The sequence below is a fragment of the Poecile atricapillus genome, chromosome 7 (genome assembly GCF_030490865.1).
Source record: "Poecile atricapillus isolate bPoeAtr1 chromosome 7, bPoeAtr1.hap1, whole genome shotgun sequence".
Taxonomy (NCBI): Eukaryota; Metazoa; Chordata; class Aves; order Passeriformes; family Paridae; genus Poecile; species Poecile atricapillus.
Window position 1 is genome coordinate 25,679,419 of NC_081255.1, and position 7,074 is coordinate 25,686,492.

Consider the following 7,074-nt stretch of genomic DNA (forward strand, 5'->3'; position numbering starts at 1 on the left):
GCTTTTCCCCTCCCCTTGGCAAAAGCCTTTTCTCCCTTCTTTTCTTTTGTTTATTTTTTTTGGCTCAGTTGTTCCCGATCTCTTTTCTGAGGGGTTGGGATGTGGAGATTGGACCGGGATTTAGGGAGAGAGGGACGCGCTCCCTGACAGGTTTTTTCAGGGAAAAAACCCCTGGAATCCAGAGGTAAAATCTGGTATTTTGATAATGAAAGGGCAGCCCTTTTCCAGAGATTTCCTCCGGCCTATTTGGATCTGCTTTCCCTGTTGCCGTGCGCTCCTTGTTTGGTTATTTATGGAAAACATCTGTCCGAGGCCTGGTGGCTCCCTGAGCTGGGAATTCAGGGAAAATCTTGGGAATTTTCTTGGGGAAAAACATCCAAATCCCGGGCACCCTCTGGGGGGGACAGGAGCCCCCAGCAGGGCAGGGAAAAACCCCAATTCTGTGGGAAAAATATGGAATTTTCTGGGCTGGAAGAGAAATTTTCCTCCCCCCCAAGCGGTGCTGGGATAAAGGCAGGGATGGATTTTCCAGGTGAAAAACGGGATCGGTCCCAGCGCTGCCTCAGCTGTGATTAATCTGGGTAATTAATCCAATTAATTAATTAGTTAATCCCAGGGGTGGGACACGGGGGAGGCTGAGCTCTTCCAGGCCGGTGGCGTCATCGCTTTGGAGGTTTCCATCCTCTCCCGCGGATTTCATGGATTTGGGGAAGTTTTTCCTCCCTTTTCCCACTCCCGGGCTGGAGCTGAGGGAATTGGAGCCGAATTCCAGAGGGAATCTCCCGATTCCTGGGATCCGGCCCCAGCTGTGGGCACAGCCCAGCTGCAAATCCCGGGATTTATGGGGTGGGAAAGGGCCGGGATCCCTGGAATTCCCAGGATTTGGGATTCCAGCGGTGGCAGCTGGAAATCAGCTGGATCCTACCTGGAGCAATCCCGGGAATTCCTCCTCCCTGCGCCCGGCACAGCCCGAGATCCCAAACCCCGCTGGGCTTTTCGGGGAATTTTTGGAAGTCCAAAGAAGTGATGTCCAAATGCTGGGAGTAATTTCAATGGATTTCCCCCATTTCAGTGGGAATTTCGCTGGATTTTCCACATTTCACTGGGAATTTCACTGGATTTCCCCCATTTCAGTGGGAATTTCACTGGATTTTCCCCATTTCACTGGGAATTTCTCTGGATTTCCCGTTCCACTGGGAATTTCACTGGATTTTCCCCATTTCACTGGGAATTTCAATGGATTTCCCGTTTCACTGGGAATTTCACTGGATTTTCCCCCATTTCAGAGGGAATTTCAATGGATTTCCCGTTTCACTGGGAATTTCACTGGATTTTCCCCATTTCACTGGGAATTTCTCTGGATTTCCCATTTCACTGGGAATTTCACTGATTTCCCCCATTTCAGAGGGAATTTCAATGGATTTCCCCCCGGTTACAGCAGGAATCTCTTCCCATCCCCTCTCCCGTTCCCTCATCCCTTTCCCTCTGTCCCAGGGTCCCCGATTCCCTTTTCCTGTCTCCTCTCCCCATTTTCCCGGGATACTGATGGCATTCCCGGGGCTGTATCCATGCCTTTGTGCTCAGGCCGAGCTTCCTGAGCTCGCACCGCTGGGAACGGCGGCTCCAAGGGCTTTGGCGGCATCCAATTTGGGATGAGAACCCCAAAATCTGGGATGGGAGCCCCAAAAATTTGGGATGACAAGGTTTAGGGTAGGAACCCCAAAAATTTGGGGCTGGGACCCCAAAAATTTGGGATGAATAGGGTTAGGGTAGGAACCCCAAAAATTTGGGATGAGAACCCTAAAAATTTGGGCCTGGAACCCCAAAAATTTGGGATGGGATGGGTTAGGGTAGGAACCCCAAAAATTTGGGATGAGAGCCCCAAATATTTGGGCCTGGAACCCCAGAAAATATGGGATGAGAAGGTTTAGGGTAGGAAGTCCAAAAACTTGAGCCTGGAACCCTAAAAACTTGTGCCTGGAACCCAAAAAATTTGGGATGAGAAGGGTTAGGGCCTGGAACCCAAAAATTTGGGCCTGGAACCCCAAAAATTTGGGCCGAGAACCCCAAAAATTTGGGATGAGAACCCCAAAAACTTGGGATGATGAGGGTTAGGGTAGGAACCGAAAAATTTGGGCCTGGAACCCCAAAAATTTGGGCCGAGAACCTTAAAAATTTGGGATGAGAACCCCAAAAATTTGGGATGATGAGGGTTAGGGTAGGAACCGAAAAATCTGGGCCTGGGACCCCAAAAATTTGGGACGAGAACACCAAAAAATAGGGCCTGGAACCCCCAAAATTTGGGATGAATAGGGTTAGGGTAGAGAACCACAAAAATTTGGGCCTGGAACCCCAAAATCTGAAGATAAAACCCCAAAAATTTGGGCCTGGAACCCCAAAAAATTTGGCCCTGAACCCCCCAAAATTATACAGAGTCTAGAACCCCCAAACCCGAGTCTAGAACCAGATCTAGAACCCTAGAACCTGGCCTAGAACCCAGTCTAGAATCCTAGAAACTTGATCTAGAACCCGATCTAGAACCCTAGAACTTGATCTAGAACCTGAACTAGAACCCGATATAGAACCCTAGAACCTGCTCTAGAACCCTAGAACCCGAGTCTAGAACCCGAACCTAGAACCCCAAAACTTGAGTCTAGAACCCCAAAATCCGAGTCTGGGACCTCAAATTCCGAGTCTGGAACCCTGAAACCCCCGAGCCTAGAACCCCAAAACCTGAGTATGGAACCTTGAAAATTCTGAGTCTGGAACCTCAAAATTCTGTGTCTGGAACCCCAGAACTCCGAGTCTAGAACCAAAAAAACGGAGTATGTAACCTGGAAAATTCTGCATCTAAAAGCGCAAAAATTTGGGATGAGAAGGTTTAGGGTAGGAAGCCAAAACTTTGGGCCTGGAACCCCAAGAATTTGGGACTGGAACCTTGAAAATTTGGTATGAGAAGGGTTAGGGTAGGAACCCCAAAAATTTGGGCCTGGAACCCCAAACACTGAAAATAAAAACCCCAAAAATTTGGGCCTGGAACCCCAAAATATTTGGGATGAGAAGGGTTAGGGTAGGGACCCCAAAAATTTGGCCCTGGAACCCCAAAAATTGGGCTGGGAACCCCAGATATTTGGCATGAGAAGGGTTAAGGTAGAGAACCCCAAAAATTTGGGCCTGGAACCACAAAAATTGAAGATAAAACCCCCAAAAATTTGGGCCTGGAACCCCAAAAATTTGGGATGAGAACACCAAAAATTTGGGCCTGGAACCCCAAAAATTTGGGATGTCTGGAAACCCAAAAAATTTGGCCTGGAACCCCCAAAAACTACAGAGTCTAGAACCCCAAAACCCCCGAGCCTAGAACCCCCAAACCTGAGTATGGAACCTTGAAAATTCTGAGTCTGGAACCTCAAAATTCTGTGTCTGGAACCCCAGAACTCCGAGTCTAGAACCAAAAACCTGAGTGTGTAACCTGGAAAATTCTGCGTCTAAAAGCCCAAAAATTTGGGATGAGAAGGTTTAGGGTAGGAAGCCAAAACTTTGGGCTGGGAACCGCAAAAATTTGGGCCTGGAACCCCAAAAATTTGGGATAAAACCCCAAAAATTTGGGATAAAATCCCCAAAATTTCTGGCCAGGAACACCAAAAATTTAGGATGAGAAGGGTTAGGGTAGGAACCCCAAAAATTTGGGCCCAGAACCCCAAAAATTTGGGCCAAGAACACAAAAAATTTGGGATGAGAACCCCAAAAATTTGGGATGATGAGGGTTAGGGTAGGAACCGAAAAATTTGGGCCTGGGACCCCAAAAATTTGGGACGAGAACACCAAAAAATAGGGCCTGGAACCCCAAAAATTTGGGATGAATAGCGTTAGGGTAGGAACCCCAAAAGTTTGGGAAGAGAAGGGTTAGGGTAGAGAACCCCCAAAATTTGGGCCTGGAACCCCAAAAAATTTGGCCCTGAACCCCCCCAAAATTATACAGAGTCTAGAACCCCCAAACCCGAGTCTAGAACCCGATCTAGAACCCTAGAACCCGATCTAGAACTTGATCTAGAACCTAGAACGTGATCTAGAACCCGCTCTAGAACCCTAAGAACCTGATCTAGAACCCTAGAACTTGATCTAGAACCCGCTCTAGAACGTGATCTAGAACCCTAGAACCTGATCTAGAACCCGCTCTAGAACGTGATCTAGAACCCTAGAACCTGATCTAGAACGTGATCTAGAACCATAGAACCTGATCTAGAACCCGATCTAGAACGTGATCTAGAACCCGCTCTAGAACGTGATCTAGAACCCTAGAACCTGATCTAGAACCCGATCCAGAACGTGATCTAGAACCCTAGAACCTGATCTAGAACGTGATCTAGAACCATAGAACCTGATCTAGAACCCGATCTAGAACGTGATCTAGAACCCGATCTAGAACGTGATCTAGAACGTGATCTAGAACCCGATCTAGAACGTGATCTAGAACCCGATCTAGAACGTGATCTAGAACGTGATTTAGAACCCGATCTAGAACGTGATCTAGAACCCGAGAACGTGATCTAGAACCCGATCTAGAACGTGATCTAGAACCTGATCTAGAACGTGATCTAGAACCCGATCTAGAACATGATCTAGAACCCGATCTAGAACCCTAGAACCTGATCTAGAACCCGATCTAGAACGTGATCTAGAACCCGCTCTAGAACCTGATCTAGAACCCTAGAACTTGATCTAGAACCCGCTCTAGAACCTGATCTAGAACCCCAGAACTTTAATCTAGAACCCTAGAACTTTGATCTAGAACCCTATCTAGAACGTGATCTAGAACCCTAAAACCTGCTCTAGAACCCGATCTAGAACGTGATCTAGAACCCTAGACCCCGATCTAGAACCTGCTCTAGAACCCGCTCTAGAACCCTAGAACTTTATCTAGAACCCGCTCTAGAACCTATGTAGAACCCGATCTAGAACCCTAGAACCCGAACCTAGAACCCCAGAATCCGAGTCTGGGACCCCAAATTCAGAGTCTGGAACCCTGAAACCCCCGAGCCTAGAACCCCAAAACCTGAGTATGGAACCTTGAAAATTCTGAGTCTGGAACCTCAAAATTCTGTGTCTGGAACCCCAGAACTCTGAGTCTAGAACCAAAAACCTGAGTGTGTAACCTGGAAAATTCTGCTTCTAAAAGCCCAAAAAATTGGGATGAGAAGGGTTAGGGTAGGATGCCCAAAAATTTGGGATGAGAACCCCAAAAATTTAGACCTGGATCCTCAAAAATTTAAGATAAAAACCCCAAAAATTTGGGATAAAATCCCCAAAATTTCTGGCCAGGAACACCAAAAATTTGGGATGAGAAGGGTTAGGGTAGGAACCCCAAAAATTTGGGCCTGGAACCCCAACAATTTGGGCCGAGAACACCAAAAATTTGGGATGAGAACCCCAAAAATTTGGGATGATGAGGGTTAGGGTAGGAACCCAAAAATTTGGGCCTGGAACCCCAAAAATTTGGGATAAAACCCCAAAAATTTGGGATAAAATCCCCAAAATTTCTGGCCAGGAACACCAAAAATTTGGGATGAGAAGGGTTAGGGTAGGAACCCCAAAAATTTGGGCCTGGAACCCCCAAAATTTGGGCCTGGTACCTGAAAACAGAGTCTAGAACCCCAAAAATAAGGGAGGAGGGAAGGGAAGGGAAGGGAAGGGAAGGGAAGGGAAGGGAAGGGAAGGGAAGGGAAGGGAAGGGAAGGGAAGGGAAGGGAAGGGAAGGGAAGGGAAGGGAAGGGAAGGGAAGGGAAGGGAAGGGAAGGGAAGGGAAGGGAAGGGAAGGGAAGGGAAGGGAAGGGAAGGGAAGGGAAGGGAAGGGAAGGGAAGGGAAGGGAAGGGAAGGGAAGGGAAGGGAAGGGAAGGGAAGGGCTTTCAGTTACCATGGCAGTATGTTTCCATGGAAGCCTGTTGCTGCCACTGGAGTGGCCTAAAGAAAATTATTTGTTTTGAAAATTAACAAAGCTACTCACTACCTTGAAAGCCAGCCCACCCACAGCCCTCCAAATAACAAAGGCATCTTTGCATCCCTGATAAAGGATTCAATAAACATGTGGGGAAGGAAGAGAGAGCAGAAAAAATACCACACAATGAAAAATAGGAGCTTCCTTTTATGCAACTAACAATGCAGAAATCACACTGGTAAGCACAAGGCTGAGGGCACTTTGTGAAATATTGCACATAAAGGTTAGCAAAATCCTACAGAACATCCTGTGTCACTGGCTCCCGAGGGGACTGCTTTGAGACTAGAGCTGCTTGGTTGCCATTTGTTTGAAATTATTTCCCTATAAATCATGCTGATGGCCCTCAGTTTGCTCACCCACCTCCCAGAAAAACCTTGGGGATGGAAAGCAAAATTTTCTTGTGGGTTGCCTAATCAATATTAAAGATCAGCTTAGCTGCTCTGATGCTCTCCTTATATCAAAATCTCCTTATATCTCAAAATATCTTTTTGAATTCTTGAAAGTCACCTTGTGCCTTCCCAGCCCAGTTTCCTCACCAAGAAGACACTTCCATCACTTTTCAGAAGCCAGGGAGCCCAAGGTGCCCGGTGTAGTTTGTCACAGGTAACTGAGAAAACATGGCACAGATTCAGCCCTTCCCAAAGGGGCAGCACTGGGATTCAGTGATGAGACACTCATGTTCCACAGGCAGCAAAACAAGAGATTCACGGGCAATGCAAGCAGACCCAGCACTACCTCAAAAGCACAGATCCCTGAGCCCCTCCTTTAGTGACTCTCCACCTAGAAGAACCTCTTCCTCATTGACATGAAAAGAGGATTGTGAATGCCTTCCAAATGAGGCACTCAGGGGATAACTCACCTAAAGAAAGCTGAACTCTCAGTGCAAGGTAAAGATCAGAGGGAAAGAGGCACCTGTTGGATCATCAGCTGAATCTGACTTCTCATTTCAAGGCAAAGTTCCAAGACCTGCCCCCGTGAAACATCACTCCTGTACCCCTGCCAAAAGGTCTCCTGTGCTCTCTGCTACCTCTCTTGTCCAAGAGGAAAAGGGAAGGAGAAGCAGATAATTTTAAAGCAC